Genomic DNA, 21,296 nt, shown 5'->3' with positions numbered 1-21,296 from the left:
GGTCTCAGTTTTAAATCCTCTTCTAAAATTTTATGTTTGCCCTTCTTTGCACGGGGACAGCTCATTTGATTCTGTCTTTATTTAAGTCCAAATTCTAAGACACAACTCAAGGTCCACTGCTCTGCTTCTGCTACCATCACTTTTGTCTTTGAACAATTCCTGATTTACATTTCCTCTTGCTGCATTCATATTGGGCCTTTTTCGCTGAAGGTCTTTTGTTTCTGTTTTCAGGCATAAGCTTTCTCATTTACCAGCTACTCCTCAGAGCTCTAAGAACCTCTTGACTTGTCTTCAGACCAAAGGTCCAGAATTAAATGCCATGTCTTTAAGATGCTTTGCTTTATCTACCAAGAAGAGTTGCCACAAAAGCAAATTTTGTTCAGGGTCCAGTAATTGCTTCCTGCTGACCATCTTGCTGGTCCACTCTGATACTTCCAATGGGTTTTGAACCTTGGACCTAGTAATCTATGTTGTTTCTGCCTACTCCAGTTTGCCTGATGGAAAAATTTTTTAATTTGAAATTTTGAATGAGACATACTTACATTTGGGCTGACTAACTCAAAGTGTACAATCTCATTGGGAAACTGTAGGGAATAGACTCCTTTATTCTTTACTATTTTCCTTCGAAAGACAACTTCCACCCCTTTTCTCATTACTGTGCTGCAGAGTACAAATATCAGCATTTAGTTTGCAGAAGCTGCCACTCATACGCAAACTCAAGCTGTTGATGGCCCATCAAAAGAATATCGTTCAACACTGAAAGTTTATTAACACTTACTGTCCCTCTGTATTTTTAGTTTATACATAGGTGCTACAGAATTCTAAATTCGTGAATTTTCATAAATAAGCCATTTCTTTCTTTCACTTTTAATGACCTTTCTCCTAGTATTCAGTCACAGCTTATGGCACGATCTGTAAAAGCAATAACGAGGCAACACGTGTTTGGCAGCCTTGTCACGATCTCATGAATGAAGAAAGTTCAGACTCTCTCAGTACTTGGATGGAAATCTCCAAAGAGAGGCCAGGTGTTCCGGGGATCAGCACCGGGGCTTCCCACGGAGAAACTCTGTCCTTTGAGACAGAACAGCACACCCTTCACAGACAGTCAGCAACTTCCCCCACCCCCACCCAGGGAGAAAGCTCAGTTGTTTTCAGGTGAGGAGAAGAAAATGCCCATGCGTCTAGATAATAAAAAGAATTTTAAAAAGGGACATGAGCCATTTTTTAAAACAAGGCTGTTTTTCTAAGAAAGTAAAATAATTGAACTGATGAGATGCAGACTTGTTTATACAATATGGTGACTCTAACTTGCCTCTCTTCCTTCTAACCGTCACGAGGGAAGAAGGGACGGCAGATATGCGCGGTGATGAATTACACACACAGCCCTCCCCAGAGTCACATCACGGTGATAGATGTCTGCGGCGTGCTCAATTCCTCTAATTAGGGCCGACTGAGTATGGGAGATTAAAATTCTAAACATTAGGCTTTGGGGAAAAACTCCAGCCCCCGTTCAGTTTCCATTAGCTGAGAGTCACTTCATATATTCAAAGTCATCTGAGAAATATTTATACATTTTCTGAGAAATTTAGCTACACCCTAGGAATGCTGAAATCTGACAGTTACTTTAAATCCTTAAGCAGACTAGATTGTTTAGGTGGCACTTTCTGTGTACACGCAACGCCTTTAAAAAGTTGATAGTCGAGGGAAAACAGGTGGACTATTTTCTAAATTGTTGTCTTTATTTTGTTTACTCCTCGGTTTTAAAGTCTTAACCCAGTTTTCCTAAGTTACAGATTCACACCTTGCTTGGGTTTTTGTTTAAGCTACTTTTCTAAAGCAAAATCCCCATTTCTTAAGTATGTTAACCCTAAACACATTATTTAGGGTGGAAAGTCAATCCAAGTAAATTTTCATTTTATCTGCTTTCAGTTTCCAATTTTTTTAACGGGAGTTTTTTTTTTAGTACATAATGTACACAAATTTAAAAAATAATGTAATTAGAATAATTACTAAAAAATTTAAATAAGAAAAACAATTTCAGCAGCCCACTGAAAGGTATTGTTAGTAACTTATAAATTTAACTCAGTTAATAGATTTAGCAAACTTCCTTAAGGTCTGGCTATTTGGTCTTCACACCGATTTGTATTTCAACAAAGTCACGACAGGTGATACTGTGTTTGGTGGTCAATGTCTGTGCATCTTCCTCAGTTTGAATTCCAGGAGGGTAACACTGCTGAATAAATTCAGTAAGATGGAATGGAAGGGTTTGGGTGGAGGGAAGTACTAGGAGAGAGTCCTTAATCTAGAACCTCCTCCCACCTCTAAAAATTCCCTCTGGCAGAACTCGCAGACACTACACTGCCTCAGAAATGCAGATAGAACCCCAAATGATGGTTCCAATTACTGAACTTATCCCAGGCTTGAAGACTATCACTTGCCTGTCAGCTGAGAGTTTAATGGACAACTTCACGGGCAAAATGACAATCTGAAAATGGGAAAAACGGAAATTAAGCCCGGAGCATGTAGCAAAATAAAATAAACAGCTTCCCCACTTGGTTCAAGCTGTCTCCTTTGCATTTGCAGGCATGAGCTATCAGTGGCATTTTTGTGTTGGTTTCCAGCTGTGCACTTTTGTACAGCAGGGGTATTTGCAGGCAGACTTCTCGCCAGTATTGTGCATTTTCCCTGATTTCCTGGTCGAGACAGATCAGCAACGGGCATTTTTCTCTGCTGATTTTATCATTCTGATGACTTTAGGTTCCTAGAGAAAGTACTGATCTTGTTCCTGCTTGTAGCATATGTCTACCACTTAAAGGCATGTTTATGCCTTCTCTGATCTCAAGACGGTGCTGGGAAAGAGAGCTGAACACCAAATGGCACCAGTCAAGAGCAGGGTGAAAGGAATCCCTTAGATACAAATAAAGGGGTTTTATGCACAATTATAGAGAACTATGTCAGGCTGCATCTTCTCACTTATCCTTTATATTTTGTTAAATTCTTTTATTCCCTTTCCCACTCCTCCCGCTTCTTACCGTGGCCAGAAAGCCCTGCGGATCCCTTGGTTAACATTTTCCTATTTCTCGCTGCCAGGTTATTATTATTCCTCAGGCTTTTCAGTTACTGTTTATCAAAAAAATTTGAAACCTGTTACCGAAACACTTTTCAGTCCATTATAGAGGCTATTTAGTTACTATTGATATCAAGCAGGACTAAATTTATTTAAAAATAGCAAAGACCAGACCCATCAGTGGCTTGAACAATATCTGCTTTTATTTTTGTCACATGTGGAAGCCTTATGGTAGGCCAGTGAACACATTTTATGTCAGTTCTCCTCTCTGCAATCTCTGGAAATTCAGGTTATTTTATCTTGTTGTTCTCCTAGGAGTGGTATTTATCCCTATAGTCTTAGGGTACAAACGGATTGGTTTGATTCCAGGCAGCACACGCGTTCAAGGAGAGAGGGGTGGAGAAGAAGGGGCAAAGGACGGGTCCCGCCTTCCTAAGGAAGATGGCCATCAGCTTACACGCATTGGCCACACCTTTGTCGTGTGGTCTACGTTCCTGCAGGTGGGTTGAGAAACGCAGGGCCCAACTAAAATTAGGAATTCTATTACTATAACAAATGGGAAAATAGATATTGGAGACAACAAGCAAACTCTGCCACCTTCTACTAGAAATTAAATCTGTTATATCTAAGAGCCTTCCAAGCAGCAGATAATAAATGCTCTGGCTTCTGACTTTACTTTTAACTAGCCCATAAAAAGGTGGGTTAACCAACCACTCCAAGCTTTGGAAGTCTTAACGATAAAACGGGGGAAAATAACAGCATCATTCGCAGAAGATTATTGTGAGGATAGATCATAACAAAAAGGAATAGGGGAAAGCCCCATACATAACATGTGTTCAGTAGGTGTTACCCTCCCTTTCCTGCAACTTCTTTCCATGTCAGCTAGTTTGTGGTCCTACAGGAGCTCTAATAATTATATAAAATTGACCATCATTGTCCCACAGAAAAATTATATGAGCTGCCAATGTGAATATACTTCAGTATACATTTTCTAGTATCCATGTTAAAAAGTAAATCACAAGAACAGGATGAAATTAGTTTAATATCATAACTTATTTAATCTTATATAATCAAAATGGCATCATTTCAACTTGAAATCTTTATAAAATCATTGAAATAATTTCCACTCTTTTTTATGTACTAAATTTTCAAAATTTCTATGTGTTTTACACATATAACCCATCTCATTTTGGACCAGCCACAATTTCAGCCTCAATAGTCACATATGGCTAATGACTTCTATATTGGACAGCATAATCTATGCCCTAAGATTTTATTGAAGCAAAAACATGCTGATGCTCATGACTAATTTTTTTTCAGACATACTAGATATTTACAAGCCAATATCTAAAATACTCCAAATAAAAAACTTTCTAATTATATGCAATGGAGAAACAAAATGCTCTTTTATGAATTAAAAAAGGCAAAAAGAAGTATTGGGCACACACTTGAAGATTAAAAGCTTCTTGTTCAGGAAATGCACAGCAAATTTAAAAAACGCTGAACATATTGATGTGCATTTGTGTCTGTTCCATCCATTGAATTCCCAACTGAGATATCCTCAGTTTATTTAGCATGCATCAACTTTTGTATTCAATACAAATACAAACTTCTTTTACTTCATTAATAATAAGAAAAAATCAATAAGATTTTAATGATCCTCAATAAAACTTTAATTATTAGAGGCAAGTTTTTCATCTCAACGTTAAGGTGATATAGTGATAATTAGTTGTTAATATTATAAGTGAATATGTAAAATAGGTCACGGAATCAATGGTATTGAACATTATGTTGTTGTATTGATGAGTAGGAAGAGTCAAATCAACACTCCATTTTTGCCAGTGCTAACAAAATGCAGGTGTCTGAATCATTGCACGACCTCACAAATGAAAAGGGATAAATAGATTGAATGTAGACAATTAAAATGCAGACAAGAGGACTGTCTATGGCAGTAATTAAACTAAATCGATCAACTCTGTACAGGTATTTTTATTGTCCAATTTAATAATCTTATGGTATAATTAATTGATTTTGTGTTTAATATTTATCAAGAAATTAGAATGAGATTATTTTAGAACAAAAAGTGTTCTTTCCAATTTGAAATCCTTGTTTTGTGTTTGAAGAAACTAAGGCTCAAGGAAGGTGAGTTAATTTACCTCTAACCATTAGTTTGTGTCAGAAGCACTCCAATTAAGGTCTAAAACTCAATAAAAAATCTATATGAATACCAAGGATTCTAATTTTCAACAAACGTATAAAGGCTAGATTCCCACTGCAATTTGCATCGTGCCCTAGGACACGGGCCGACCTCCTGCTTTTCCACCTCTCCTGCTTGAGCCTGGTCCATGCAGCGCACATGCACTGACAGTATCCCTTTCCTTAGGGTGCTCACTAGAGCAACGGAGCCCTCAAGGTGGTCGGAGGCAATGCTTTCATTCTAGAGTTTTAAAAGTCTCTGTACTGGCTTAAAACAACAGAATTTTACTCTCTCACCACTCTGGAGTCTAGAAGTCCAGAGTCAAGTTTGGGAAGGCCACAATCCGTCTGCAGGTTCTAGCGAAGAATCCTTCCTTTCCTCCTCCAGCTTCCTGTGGGTCCTTAGCTTGCGGCAGTTAACTCCAATCTCTGCCTCTGTCTTCACATAACTTCTTCCCTGGTTTCTCCGTGCCCTTTCCTGTAGAGAATAAGGATATTCTTATTGGAGTTAGGGTCTGCTCTAACCCAGTATGATCCCATCCCCAAATTTACCTTAATTATATCTGCAATTAATTACGTTCACAGGTACGAGGGATTATAATTGAGAGATATCTTTGGAGGGGCATTATTTAATCTAATAAAGTATCCAAAACGTTGCATATGTACAACCTGTTTTTTGCAAAACAAAATGATGTCGTATCCTTTATGGTAGTGGGACTGTGGCTGCCATTCAAGTAAGGTTTTCATATACTGTTCTCTCTCATAATCAGTTTGGGTTTTGGCAACTTTCAAGACTGAGTATGGTGTTAATCCTTCTCGTATGTGGTGTTTCTTTGGGTTTATGGTCTTGATTGGGGTGTCTGGAAGGGGGAATAATTTCAGGGGTTTCAACTGGACTTTGTAGTTCTAGTTTTACAACCAGGTCCTACCCCAGATTTTCAACAAATGTGCCCTCTGGCTGCAGGAGGTAAAGATCTCCTACGTGCTGTAATAAAGACCTTCTGGCTTTAGTACTGTGCCCTGAGGTAATAGTTGGCTGACTTGAGCCTGTCCTCTGCTCCTTCAGTGCATTACCTTCCTTCCCAACAAGTCACTGACTCCAAATCCTTAGAATTTCCCTTGCCGTCACATCTCTCAAATGCTGGAGAGATTGCAGAAGCTAGTGCTTCCTCCTCCACCTGTGCCTCCCCCGGTTCACCACATGTGGGAATCTTATTAATGTCCTACTCTCACAAGCCGGAGGTTATCATTCCTCTAAGTACTGTCTTCAGAGGGGGTTGTTTACTATTTGTCTGTCAAGCGTTCCAATTTTAGTGTCGTACTCATGGAATTTGCTTCCTAAGACCACTTGTATTATCAAATATCGGCCAGAAGCTGACCCTGTGACAGGACTTAAGAGCAATAAGTTTATTTGAGAGGTGGAAGAAAACTTTGCAGGAAAGTTAAGGAGTCATCCAGAGGAGAAAGGGCAGCCCAGAAAGAGGCTATTATCAAGGGATGTCTGGAGCTTAACACATGGGGAAACTGGAGGAAAAGAGTGAAACATACATCTCAGCATTAACCCACCCAAGAAGGAAGGAGACACTGCCCCCCGCCGTCCATTGAGGACTGTTCCCTGAGCTTGCTACCCATGAGAGCTGTGTGTCCTTTCATGTCTCAGGGGGAAACCAATCTGACCAAGAGACGTGAATGCTGGAATTAAAAGTAAGTTACAGCTCGCTAAAGGGGTGGCTCCAGGCAGGTGAGCACGGCATGAAGCATCTACTAGTCCTACACGTGAACTTTTCTCCAATGTCCCCAAAGTTTGTTCTTCTCCATTTATGCTCCCATTGTCCTCAGATAAAGACAGTACAACCTTTATTTTGTCATAATTTTCTTTTGTTGTGATTTTGTCTGCTAAAGTGTATGCCAGGTCAGGACTATTTTTGTGAATTTATTTGCATCAGTCTCAGTAACTGACAGCATGGTTGGCGCACAATAGACTCTCAAAAAAAATTAATTAACATTGCATCAAGCAATACACTCTCTTGTGATCATCTGAACTGGGGATTCTGTCTCTGTAGACAATAGGTGGCAGTTTCTGCCTACCTGTTATTATCTCTGCATTCACACAAAGCTGGAAATCAGATTTCCTACTGACATTTCAAAATGTTGAGACTTTATATTTATTAAGGAAGGTTTTAGGTTTTTGCTTATTATTTGGCTTATTTTGGGAGGAGTAAATACTCCTTCATTGATCTAGCTTTTAAGGGATTGCAGAAAACAAAACAGCAGAAGCTTTCACATAGAAGTGGTTTGAGGATGCTAAACACAATTTGGGCAAGGATGGATTGTGCCACCAAACAAAAGTGGTCTACACAACACCGACGAAGCCTATTTCCTCCTCAACTGCACACATACACACGCAATACCAATTATATCTAGAACTGAGGATAAATTCCTAGAGAGAGAAAAAAATGCTATTCCATGCTTCACCATTTTTAAGAGACTGTACCATGTCCCACATCTTCATCTCCTCTGCCCTCGTACTTTACTGCCATGTACCAGGAATTAAATAAAATTCTTAACTTACTGGGATTCAGATGCAGCTCTATTAGTTCAATGCATTCAGACATTATGCTGTATAATTTCCAGGCATAATTAACACTCCTTAACATTTAAAGCTCATTGCAGTCCTTTCTCCTGACTCTCTTCTTGGAAAAGAGTCATGGATCTTCTGTAAAGTTTAAAACTCACCTATGTCAAGCTGGTTTGTTTTGTGTGTATGCGTGTGTGTTTCATTTTAATATGAGTGTTTGAGGATTGATTTAACAAGAAAGTTTAAAGAAAATAAAAACTACTATTAAAATAGATTCCCAGCATTGAGCGCAAAGCTCAGTTCATAGAAGATGTTTAATAATTATTTGTTGAAGGAATTGCTCTGGATTTCTACTCAAAGTCTTCTGGTAGCACAGTTATAGAAAATATCTTAGAGGGGCTGGCCGGGTGGCGCAGCGGTTAAGTTCACATGTGCTGCTTCTCAGCAGCCTGGGGTTCACCAGTTTGGATCCCGGGTGTGGACGTGGCACTGCTTGGCAAAGGCCATGCTGTGGTAGGTGTCCCACGTATAAAGTTGAGGAAGATGGGCACGGATGTTACCTCAGGGCCACTCTTCCTCAGCAAAAAGAGGAGGACTGGCAGTAGTTAGCTCAGGGCTGATCTTCCTCAAAAAGAAAAACAGAAAAAAAAGAAAATATCTATGAAACCTCAAAACGCCTGACATTACAGAACAAAGCGGAAAAGACCTGCTAGGATATATTTTTAAAACTGAACAAAACTAATGGCCATTTAATTTTTTATGCCTTCAGAACAGCATTGAAAGAAGAAAAAAAATTACTAAGATGTAATACTATATTAGATATTGTTGATTGCTAAACTAAATATCATAACACAATTTATTTTCCTGGAATAAATATGAAGGAAGTTTCTTTATCCAGTTAGCTGGTTGTCAGAAATGTGCAGTGAATAGATCTGAAGAAGAACATTACACTAAACAGAATGCATTAGGATGTTTCCTTTGATAAATCAACAATTTCCAAAGAATTCATGATGATCTGTTTAACAGGCTAATGATATAATTTGCTCAGTGTTGCTTAAAACTATAATAGCTCCATTCTAAATCAGTAAGTGGCTTGAATGAAAACATGATCTTAAAAAAAATGACTCACACACCGACCGTAGAATTGAGATTGGAAAACTACTGAAAACTCAGCCTTATTTAGACACAAGGGAGGTTTTACACGGGGCAGAGTTAGTAGTGTGGTATAATAGTGAGGTGTCATAGCGATCCTAGACTTCTGCTAGCCTCAGCCACTGACACCAGCTTGCTGAAGTTAAAGTTCCTTGAACCATACGAACCCCCTCCTTCAGGATAGCATGTCCATCAGAGGACTGTGGGACGTAATCCTGGCTCCCAAGCCACCTCGTCTTGGCTCCACCATCCCGGGCGCTCTGATTTCAGGCCAGAAAGGGAATAGGACTTGGGTGTGGGGCTCTTCAGTCTGCTGACTCAAGTAGCAGAAAAAGGGAGCAGTCAGCTTCCTAGGGCTGCTGTAACAAATGACCACGCACAAGTGTCTTAAAATAACAGAATTTTATTCTCCCATAGTTTCTGGAAGCCGGAAGCCAGAAGTCTGGAATCAAGCTGTCCACAGAGTCAGTTCCTTCTGGAACGGTCTAAGGGAGAATATGTTCCGTGCCTCTTTGTTAGCTTCTCGGTTTCCAGCAATACTTGTCCATCACTGGCTTATAGCCAGGTGACTTAGCTCCCTGCCTCAGTCTTCACGTCGCCTTTTCTTCCCAGTGTTCATAGCTTCTCCTCCCCTGTCTGTCTGAAATCTCCCCTTGCCTTTCCCTTAAAAGGACGCTTGTCGCTGGGTTCAGGGGCCGCCTATGTGATCTAGGATGATCGCTTCGTTGCAAGGTAACATTCCCAGGCTCCAGGGATTAGAATGTAAGCATATCTTTTGGAGGGCCTCCATTCAACTTGCTATAAAAAGATTGTTGAAAATCAAAATAGGAAAAGTTAATGAACCAAGAAGTAGTATAATTATTAGGCAATGACATTATTATTCTTATGCGGTCTGGTGAATTCATAATCATGAAAGAGGGGTTATACAAATATTTTGAGAAAGGAGAGTTTTGGGAAAAAGCACTCTTTTAGGTACTATGAAAATGAATATTTGTGAAGGGGGTTGGGGGCTGGACAAAAGGAACAAAGGGGCACATATATATGGTAATGGATAAAAATTAGACTACTGGGGGTGAGCACGATGATGTATATTCAGGAATTGATAAACAATAATGTACACCCAAAATTACACAGTTATAAACCATTATAATCCCAATAAAATTACTTAAAAAATGAATATTTGTGCGTGTATAATGTGTCAGTGTGTTTCTGCATATGAATACGTGTGTGTGTTGAGATAGACAGTTGAAAGAGAATACTTAAGTCTAGTAAACAGCTGACAAAGACAAAGAGTTAAATCTTGTAATAACGAAGAAATATGCTCAACTGTGGGCTAAGGGGAAAGTTACTTTTAAAAAATAATTTATAGATTGAGGGTAAAATTTGGTAGTTTGTGTCTTTGATGTTGACTACGATTCAAGGCAGATGACTGAGTCTTTTTTATCCTGTGAAGAAAAAGTACTTGAAGGACAAATGTGGGAAATCCACTGACAAATTAAAGAAAAGTTTAGTTCCCACTTTCACAGGTGTATTTCTTATCATAATAGCTTGGTACTTGCTACACTAAGAACATTATTTAAGCAGGGATGTCTTCTTATTTTTATCAAACTAGTAAATGAATATGGTTTAAAAAGTCAAGTGGATGTCAGTTAAAAATGCACGTTGGTAATGTGCTTTTAGCTCAGACAGAAATCTCACTAGAGTGAGGGTAAACACAAAAAGGGACTAAATATTTATACCAGGACAAAAAGGAGAGAGAAGGGCCAACAGCAGATAAAGGAGACTAGTCATGACAACAAAATTTTGGAAAATTGGAAGTAGATGGAAGAGTCTTATCTGACCGAGGACACTGGGAACTGTTAAAATCTAAAGCTACAGAGTAAGGAGTCAATTAGACCCAAGCTGGTCCAAGGTGAAGAATTCCCAGATTCTCAGGAATCGGTGACAAGGAGCTGAAAATGACTTGGTTAAAAGTTCTTAAGAAGAGGAGTTGGACTCTGAGATACCTTCCATCCTATTTCAGGGATGACGATGGATGCTCTGAACCAGCTCTGCTCCCAGGGATACTGGGAAGGATGGAGGGGGTTATGGACTGCAAACAGAGGGTTTGTGTGAAAATCTTCCTGACCTTTCTTTCCCTGCACTCCTCCAGCAGGAGGGGGCTGGATTTATACTCCCAGGGGAGAGACTAGGGAACGCATCTCAGGGACCCTGACAGACCAGAAAGAGAAAATGTACGGAAACCTATCTCTGAGGATCTTACAGGAAAGTCTTCTGAGTTCAAGCCACACCTACACAGAGGTTCTAATATGCTTGTGTGTGCCAAAGATCGACAGATATTTGAGAAAAGTACCTAAACTGGCAGAAAGAAATAAAACACACAATCATAAATGTGGACTCTGAGAAAACAGAATCAGAGACATTAACTGACATGAAGGTATATTTTCAGAGGAATGAAAGGAGAGATTGCATTCATAAAATAAGAACAGAAGGCCATAAAACAAACAATCATAAAAAAAGAAAGAACTCTTGGAAATAAAAAAAGAGTGGGCATTAGTAAAAAAAAGAAACCACTAGAAATGTTGAAAATAAAGTTGAGAAAAATACCACAAAAATGGAAACAAATTGACAAAGATGAAAAATAGGAGAAATATAAGACAATTTAGAAGATTGGTCTAAAGGATCTCACTCCTGATTCACAGTAGATTCAGAAAAAAGAGAGAAGATGAAAACTGGGATCTTCCTATTATCAAAGAAATAATTCAAAAGGCTTTTTTAGGACTAAACGCCAACAGTTTCCAAATTGAAAGATTCCCCAAGTATCCAGAATAATAAGTGCACACACAGATGCTTGCGCACACACACAGACGCGCACACACACAGACACACACACACAGGCCTGTCATGCTGAAACTGAAGAACAAAAAGAAAGAGAAAAGATGCTTAAAGCTTGCACATAGGAAAAAAAAAATCAGGAAGTGAAATGTTATCAGTTTTCTTAACATCAGCAGATGTTAAGAATGTCTTCAGAATGTCTTCAGATTCAGAGGAAAAAATATTTCAAACTTTGTTACTGTTTATCCACCAAGTTATAGGACTGAATTTATTTTAAGAATATTTTTGGACATGAGAGGACTCAAAAAGCTATATGCTGTGTATCATTTCCCAGAAAGCCTCTAGCGGATGTGCTCCATATAAAAGGTATAGTAAAACGAGAAAAAGGAAGCCCAGGCCGCCCAGGAAACTAACAGACTTTCCTATTGGTGAGAGGTGGAAGGCAATCCTAGGATGATGGAAAGGAAGACACCAGTATCCCAGCTGTGCAGTGGGCCTAGGAACATGCAAACCTCACTGGACCAGTGAAGGCAAGGGTCCCTTCAAGGAGGGGCAGCAGGGGGCAGAAGAAAGACAGGTAAAAGAAACTGATAGTTTTCCTGATGGGTTTGAATGTTTTATGAAAAGCCTTCCTGCTTTGTCAGAGATTTTGTAGATAAATTGTTACTGGGTTTCTCTTAATCGAATTCAGTTTAGGTTGGGTCTCTCTAAGACTACAGGTCTTAATAAATATGGAAATATGTGGCCAGAATCATGGTGTTGTGACAGTTGAAAACGAAAACAGGGAACTCTCTGCATGTAGGTTGTACAGGGAAAATTGATGACGATGGCCCTCAGGATGGGAGTTATCAGTCCCCCTTAGGCGGTACTTAGGAAAGCAGACTGTCTCCTGGCTCAGACCACAAGTCCAGTGAGGCCCTGTCCCCTGGGTTATGTCATCAGGTGCTAGACACTGGATGTCTTTTCTACTTGGCAAGGACTTTGGTAACGGACTGTAGGAAAAGGACAGCTTCAAATCCAGCTGGACCAACTGGAAGTAAACAGGGAAAAGCAGGACAACTCTATAATTTTGCGAAAGGACATACTTCCTGTCTGTGCTCAGTGGCCCAAAACAATCAAGATCAGATTATAATGAATCTTTATGAATAATCAAAGTTAAATATTCTGCCACATCCTAAAATTAGTGAACTGATCAGGAATCTTTACAGTTTGGGAAATTTGGGATGGGGGAGAGGGGGAATGGGGGAGAGTCAAGTCACCAGCAGAATTTGTCTCAGAGCCACGCCAAGCACTGAATATGCCCTGCCTGAGAGAGGGCATAATCTCTTCTGGTATTGGACCCACCATTTATGAACCATTTATTAGCTTCTGTAAACTGCAAACTAACACATTCTCTGAGCCACAATAGCCTCATCTATAAACCGCACTGTCATTTGAAAAAGCTGTGTACAGATATACTGTAATCAATAAGTGCCCACAGGTGCATACTTCAGAACTGATGAAATGATGGGAATTTATGGTTGCTTTCACTGGATTTTAGGTATGTGGTCAGTGTTCTGTATATCGTGCTTGACGAATATTTCAAGTATGGGGACGCCCTCTTCCCCTAGCCACCGTCTCTACTGCAGAGTTGGGCCTAAGCAGAGATATTTGCAGCCTTGGGCCTTTGCCCCAGCTGATTGACATCTGCTCAGAGCCAGCAACACTGTCTCGAAGAGTCGAAGATAACTGAAAAGTCAGACAGGATTCTGGCCTACCTCTCCACAAAGCTTTGCCAAATGTCTTCCTAATATGTTCTATGAAATGCTGTTCAATTATTAAAATTAATACTATTTTTGTTCATTTCTGAGTAAATTTTTGTCTCATAAAACAACAAAAAATGTCCCTTAGTAAAATATTTTGGTAACTTAAGCATTTATTAGGTTGTAGATTCTATGCGGCAAACGTACTTAATTCCCCTTAATATAACAGAATAAATTTTTATTATAATATTAAGTATTATATTATATATTAATATGGCCTCTGTAATGAATGTTGCATCAATGTTTACGTCAACATAAACTTTATCTTGTATGAAATATGATAATGGATAATGATGGGAGAATAAAACTGAATTGCTTTTTCTCAAATATCACAAATAAAGAATATAGTATACTACAAACCTCTCAAAGAAAATCTAATCATACGACTATTTCTACTTCTAGTTCTTGATAAGATAAAAAGTAAAAGACAATCTTCTTATTTCTGATTCTGATTTAAGTTTAGTCCATTGGAGGAGGTTAACATGAGATATAAAACACCTTCTGGCTCTAGCATGTATAAATAAGAAGTCGTTACCCCCAATAGCAAGTTAGTGCTATAATTTCATTACTAGTTATATATTGGTTAGTAAAATCAAGTAAAAAACACTTTAATGTTTTCTTGAAGCTGCTCATTAAATTATTGTTTATTGAGGCACTGAGATATCTATGATGTTGAATTTATCATACTCTCTAAAGTTTTAAGGTGAACTTACAGGGGAAGCACAATTGAGCTCAAGATGTGAAGGACTGTAATCCCAAATCATTTCTGATAAACGCAATTGCAAACGCCACAAGCAAGAAGGTGAGTTAAAAGGTTATTCATTTTGGATCACGAGACTTTTTCTTTGCTCATTTATGGTAGTCTTCCCTGCTATTTGGGCATTTGTTATTTTGACAAATGGAAAAGATTTGTAGACATAGCAGAGATATTTGGGGGCGACGGGCATGAGTAAATTGTAATCAAGTACCTGCACCACTGGCGGTCTTCCCACTGCTGTGGCTGGCGCAGACCGTAGCCTGCCCACGGTCTATGTCGGCAATGTCTCTTTGTTACAGTTAATTCCACACGCAGTTAACTTTGTCTTCTCCAAGGATAGCTGAGATGACTTTTCTACATCCAATCAAAAATTTTTGGTTAAACATTTTTTATTTTTGAGGCACTGGACTTATGGTATTGAAAATGCATGTAAGCTATCCTTAATCATCTCAGACTATTCAGGGAGATCTGAAAAGTTAATCACGGCACAGGAAAGATTCATATGCACAAGATTCTAGGAGCCCTCAGCCCCCATGTGACTGTATTGGAGACGGTAGGGCCTTTAAGGAGATGATTAAGGTTAAACAAGGTCATAAGAGTGGAGCCCCAGTCTGGTAGAGCTAGTGTTCTTACAAGAAGAAGAGGGGCCGGCCCGGTGGTACAGTGGTTAAGCTCGCGCTTTCCTTTCTGCTTCTCAGCTGCCCCGGGTTGGCCCCTTCGGATCCCGGGTGCAGACATGGCACCGCTTGGCAAAAGCCATGCTGTGTTAGGCATCCCACATATAAAGTAGAGGAAGATGGGCACGGATGTCAGCTCAGGCCCAGGCTTCCTCAGCAAAAAGAGGAGGATTGGCAGTAGTTAGCTCAGGGCTAATCTTCCTTAAAAAAAAAGAAAAGAAGAAGAGACACCAGAGGTCTCCCTCTGCCATGTGAGGACACAGCAAGAAAGTGACCAATTGCAAACCAGGAAGCGAGCTCTCACTAGAACCTAGCCCTGCTGGCACCCTGATCTTGGGCTTCCTGCCTCCAGAGCTGGGAGAAAACAAACTTCTGTTGTTTAAGCTGCCCAGGCTATCATATTTTGTCATGGCAGCCTAGACTGACTAATATACGTGGACTTGGAAAAATTAACCTTGGGTGGGGGAATAGGCATGATATTATACTTTACAGAGAAGGTGACTGCAGTAGGCAAAATAATGCCCAAAGATATCTGCATCCTAATCTTCAAAACCTCTGAATATATTTATCTACATGGCAAAAGAGACTGTGCAGATGTGATTAAGTTAGAGATCCAGAGATGGGAAGATGAATCTGTCTTATCCCAGTGGACCCAATTTGAAGATGCTACACTGCTTGCTTTGAAGATGGAGGAAGGGGCCATGCACAAGGAATAGGGGTGGCCCTGAGAAAAAGGAAAAGGCCAGGGAGCAGATAGTCTCCTAGAGTCTCCAAGTGGAATGCAGCCTTGTTGAATCTTGATTTTAACCCCTAAGACCCACTTCAGACTTTTGACCTCCAGAACCGCAAGATAATAAATTTGTGTTGTTTTAGGCCACTAAGTTTGGGGTAATTTGTTACATCAGCAATAGGAAACACACGGTGGCCTTTGATGTGGCTTTGGAAGGCAGAAGTAACTTTCACAAGGAAAACAGAGAACGGAGCTGGAGAAAGCAGCTCTCGTTGCACAGACATCAGCATGAAAAGAATGGCAAGTTCAGGCAACTGCAAGTGATTGTTTGACGGAATGTAAGGGGTGAGTTGGAAGCAGAGGGTGATGAATTCTGAAAATATTGGCAAGGTGTGGTGCAATTTGAAGACCTGGTATGTCTTCCAAGTTCTCTGGGTTTTGTTGCGAGGAGCAAGGGGAAGTTTCACAAGAGAGAGGTCATGCTTGGAGATGCACTTATCAGAAGACTGATGGAAAGGCGGTGTGAGAGACAAGAGCTGGGGGTTGGGAATGGGGATAATCGACAGTATGAAGGCCAGTTAGACAGCTAAGAAACACGTGACCTCAACCTGACTCTCCAGGTCCATCCTCTAGTTTCCCTGCGCAGGCTCAGTCATTTTCTGTCTCTTTGCTGGGTTCGATCTGTCCAACTTTTCCCATCCATGTGAAAAGTGAATAATTAGAATGTTGCATGACATAGCTAAAAGAACAATATCAACTTTTTGGTTTTTATCTGGTTAAATCAATTCCTATATCTGGATATCAAAACACTTACTGCCCCCAAGAACCAGTTAATTAGAATGTGAGAATAGAGAGGGGTTCCTTTTACAGCTATTGCACCCTCTCTAGATCATTCACTTTCTGGAGATCATGTCTGCCCCAAAAGTACAGGGAGTTACTCCCCTCCCTGCTGCCGTAATCCACGGTGCGTAATCACCACTATATATTTGCACTGCTACTTTGCACATCTGTGTTTATCAGTGGACTGTAATTCTTTTACGGCAGAGAGAAATCTCTTTACCTCTACATCTCTGGCATTTACTAGTAAATAATGAATGCTCTCTAAAAGTTTATTGAAAATATGTTAAATAAATTATAAATGAATACAACTGTTGTAGTGATCATTTTCGCATCCATTATCTTCCCAGAGGAAGTCATTTGAATTGCGCAAGGAGAAAAAAAAGTCAATATCAAATAATATATGTAAGATTCAACATAAAGAATTGAGGATGCCAAGTAACCAAGGAAGATTTCACGTGGTGTGACGAGATACAGCAGCATGTGCGTTCCTTTCAGACGGATCACCTGCAAATGAAGACACGTCAGTACCAGCCAGTGGTCCACACAACAAGCAGCCAGGCCACACTGCTGCACGTTGTACACACATGGTTCACAACAGTTGGTTTGAAAGAAAAACAGAGCAGTCATAACAAAACAGTAATTGTTGAAATTCTTTATTATGATAATTATTAGAATTTTCATGACCGGCTAATTACTCCAGTGTTAATTATTTAACTATTTATGTATTTTTTTACTTGACAATTAACTCGATTTGTTCTCTAATTAATGTGGAGAATTTTACTGTTTCCAGAATCTACTCTATCAGCAATAACATCAGATTTATGAGAGCTAATCTCATTAATATTAATGGAATTTTTGCACATAAATGTCGTCATGTATCACTGATGGAGGAAAGCTTGGTGAAAACTCTAAAAATCTCACGTGCCCATGACATTAAGGAAAATGGATGGTTTCAAGGTGTAGAAAACTTCCAGAGGCATGATCATCTAAATTGTGTCCACCAGCGTTAAGGAATATTGTCATTATGTCATAGAGAAAATGGTCGTTTGTAGACATCAAAATAGACTCAAGACTCTCTCCCTGTTTTGAAAAAAGTAGTGTGGCAATACCTGCAAATGGAAGTTATTGAATCTATCTTTTTGCATAAAATACTTCTGACAGCTGTCAGGCTTCTTTGAAATTATATATTTTCATGCTCTTTTATGTATTCCATGAGGAAGAAAACCTCAGTAAGTGCTTACTCTCCTAAATAGTTCAATCTAACTCTGAGCAGCTCCCTTTCACTGTGCTTAGAAAACCTCAATGAAATAGTATGGGCAGCACCTGTGGGAGCGGCAGTAACGTGATATTATTACCAGAGGAATAGTGATTTTCATCAACAGGCAAGGTTAGTCTGAGGTTGAGCAGGGCGCAGGATGCATAAGGCAACACCTACTTCAGGTATTACTCTGAATAATTTCAATCCACTCATTTACATTTTCAACACATTTGCTAACACATTTATTAAATATTTAAGCATGACAACACTGTAGTAGTAGATACTAGAGTTGGAAGTGGGAGTAAAGTTACAAATAACTATTTAATAAAAAAATTCTGTGTTAAGTGCTATAAAGAAAATTACAAGGTCATAGGAGCGTATGTCAGAGAGACTCAACCCAGACAGAGAGTGGGAAGTGTGGAGGGGAGAAGGCATGAGGGCTTCTTTAGGAAGTAACATCTAAGATGTGAAGGAGGAGGGAGGGATGGTGGATTGGGTGAAGGATGGCTGAGGGGCTGGCGGACAGGAGGGTCCAGCCAGGAGAACAGTGCTGATAAGCACCTGAGTCGGGAAGGACTATGGCAATTCACGAACTGTGAATTCAAGGCTGCGGCTGGAACATGAAGGGGTGGAATGAACAAGGGGAACACAGAGAGAGACTGAAGGACTCTGGGAGACTATGTGGTGAGGATTTTGGCCCACATCCTGAGAGAGAGCCAAGCCGTGGAGCTGTTTTACACAGGGGAGTGACACAATCTTCTCTGGGCCTGTAAAACATTACTCTAGCTTCAAGATGGAAAGGAACTGAAGTGGAGGTTGGGGAACATCAAGTAAAGTTTTTTTATGTTGGAAGCACTATAAAACACTGTCTCCTTTCAGGTGACAGCTTAGAAAGACGATATACTTCTGGATGGTCAAATTCTAGTTAGTTGAACATTTAAAACACTCATATAATTAAACTCATTATTTGAGATTTAAAAACATATCAGATACTCCATATTTAATAGAATTTCGTAAAATGTCTATAGGTGAGAAGGTATAAAATAAGTAAATAATAATTTTACATAAATAGTAGTTTTGGTAGCTACAGCAAAAAATATATGGAAAGAGCTATTCCTGTTAAGATAAAGATAAACATTTCACTAGTGTTGTGAATATATTTAAAAATAAAGCTCTATCATATTATGATAAATATTTGTATTCCTTGTCATCTTCAGCTAGCCTGTGGATAATGACAGTGGAGTGCAGGAACACTGCATAATTTGCCTTTCCCTATAAACCAAAAAATAAACAACAAAACCATCTACAACGACAACAAAATAGAATGAATTTCATCACAGCAACAGGCGAAAATGTTTTTTCCCATACATTGGTCCTTTTTTTTTAATTTAAAAAATTTATAAAATAACAAACATACCAAATAAGTAAATAACAGTAAAAGCTGTGGCCTGGGTCGCAATGCTTAGATGTCACACATGCTCAAAGCTGAGCCCATTCTTGGTGAGGCACTGAGGCAAAGCTGACATTTAATCTCTCTGCTTTATCAGTTCTCTTTACGAGCTTCTGTTTGTAATGCAGTGAAGTTTGTACAATTAGTCAGAACTTGCAGCCTTTTGACACATTCATCAATAAAAATGTACAAGATTCTAAAATCATTTAAAATTAGCATTTAGTGACACTTACAAGGAAGGCTTTAATTGGTAGAAGGGTACTTTGCATGCAAAGTGCATCTTGTACGTCACCTTTAATTTACTGCCATTGCTAGCTCCGTGCTGGCACGTTTGTAAAGGTAAAGTCGTTATTTATTCACCTCAGACCATGAACATGGCACGCCTTGGAATTTCCAGCCTATTGTAGGTTTAATCTGAATATCTTTAGAATAGTTTTTGGCATTCACTCTAGCACCCAGAATGCAGACGTTTACCCATGAATCATGTGTGTACTCAGAACATTCAGGCCATTAGCATGCCGACAGTCTGGATAGGTCAAATATAATTTGACTTTATTTTCAAAATAAGAAAATTAGACAAGCTATCGCTGAATTTCTCGAACTTTCTGAAGCATCAATGGTAAACGGGAGATATATTTAAACAGAAAGCAAATTGAGCTATTGTGGTACTTGTTCATAGGTATTGATTTTTAAACTAAAGACATAGCCATCTCCTGGAATTAAAGGCTCAGTTTTCAAAGAATAATGAATAGGCTTAGCAGAGTAGAAGATTTCTAGAGCTGGCATTGCCTGGATGGCTTGGAACTCGCTTCAACGTGGTCTTGACTAGACTTTTAGCTTTGTTTACTTAAAAATATTAGGTATAAATTTTCCCTGAAATCATCAAAGCATTAACAAATAAGTGAGACAGAAAGTAACAAATTTATATATAATACACATGTACATACATAACACAAATTTTGTGTATTATATATATTTATATATCATGTGCATATTTGTGTGTAAGGCTTTATGTTTTTGATAACCACAAATATTTGGGGGCTTTAACTCATATGTGCTTCACAGCCTAAAATTGTGTCCTCATCTTTGACTTATGGTTTTTTAATAGTATCAAAAACACTCCTTTAAGTTAGTATTTATATTTATGATCCTGTTGAATTTCTACAATGTATAAGTATAATGGAGAATGATGGTTTATAAAATGCTCATTACATGTAAAGATGATGATGATATCCTGTCAGCAGGACCTGTGTCTTTTCCATTGGTGGTGTTTCCATCAGTGACTAGAAATTTTCCATTAGTGCCTGGAAATTTTATCTGACAGCCTTTTTGACTCTGACCCACAGCAAGTCAATATAGGATGGTGGTGTTTTCATGGTAGTTCCAAGTCACTAAAAAAAATGGCACTGGGTTGGGGGAGAATTATCCAATACTGAAATAACTACCATACCATAGGGTTTGATTATGCAAAATAATATTACTTACGAGGATCTATCTTAATATCTGTTTTCAGATATATTAAATAGGAACTTCTTTTTTTGAGATGGAGGAGGACTAGCCCTGAGCTAACAGCCACCAATCCTCCTCTTTTTGCTGAGGAAGGCTGGCCCTGAGCTAACATCCGTTCCTGTCTTCCTCTACTTTATATGTGGGACGCCTGCGACAGCATGGCTTGCCAAGCGGTGCCATGTCCGCACCTGGGATCTGAACCAGGGAACCCTGGCCTGCCGAAGCTGAACATGCAAACTTAACCGCTGTGCCACTGGGCAGGCCCCGAAATAGGAACTTCTGATTATTTTTATGTATGGTTTTACCTCATTCTTTGCTTTGCACCCTAATGCAATGTCCTGTGTAAAATACACCTTACTACAGGATGAAATGGGCGCCTTATTCTGAACTCTGGCTTATCTTATATATCAGTGTTAATATTCACCTGAATAAAATTTTCTTTCAA

The 21,296-nt window shown here is 39.2% G+C and overlaps 1 long non-coding RNA gene across 1 annotated transcript in view; it reads right to left on the bottom strand.

The window, feature by feature from the left end:
- The window catches only part of LOC106782224 (uncharacterized), a 78,158-nt gene that overhangs the window by 27,928 nt on the left and 28,934 nt on the right, over positions 1-21,296 (bottom strand). The window contains exon 4 of the long non-coding RNA XR_011441192.1: positions 5,561-5,741. This is a non-coding gene — a long non-coding RNA (uncharacterized lncRNA). The remainder of the gene's footprint in view (positions 1-5,560; positions 5,742-21,296) is intronic.

The sequence above is a fragment of the Equus caballus genome, chromosome 1 (genome assembly GCF_041296265.1).
Source record: "Equus caballus isolate H_3958 breed thoroughbred chromosome 1, TB-T2T, whole genome shotgun sequence".
NCBI classification, from domain to species: Eukaryota; Metazoa; Chordata; class Mammalia; order Perissodactyla; family Equidae; genus Equus; species Equus caballus.
This window is presented reverse-complemented; position numbering and strand designations above follow the sequence as displayed.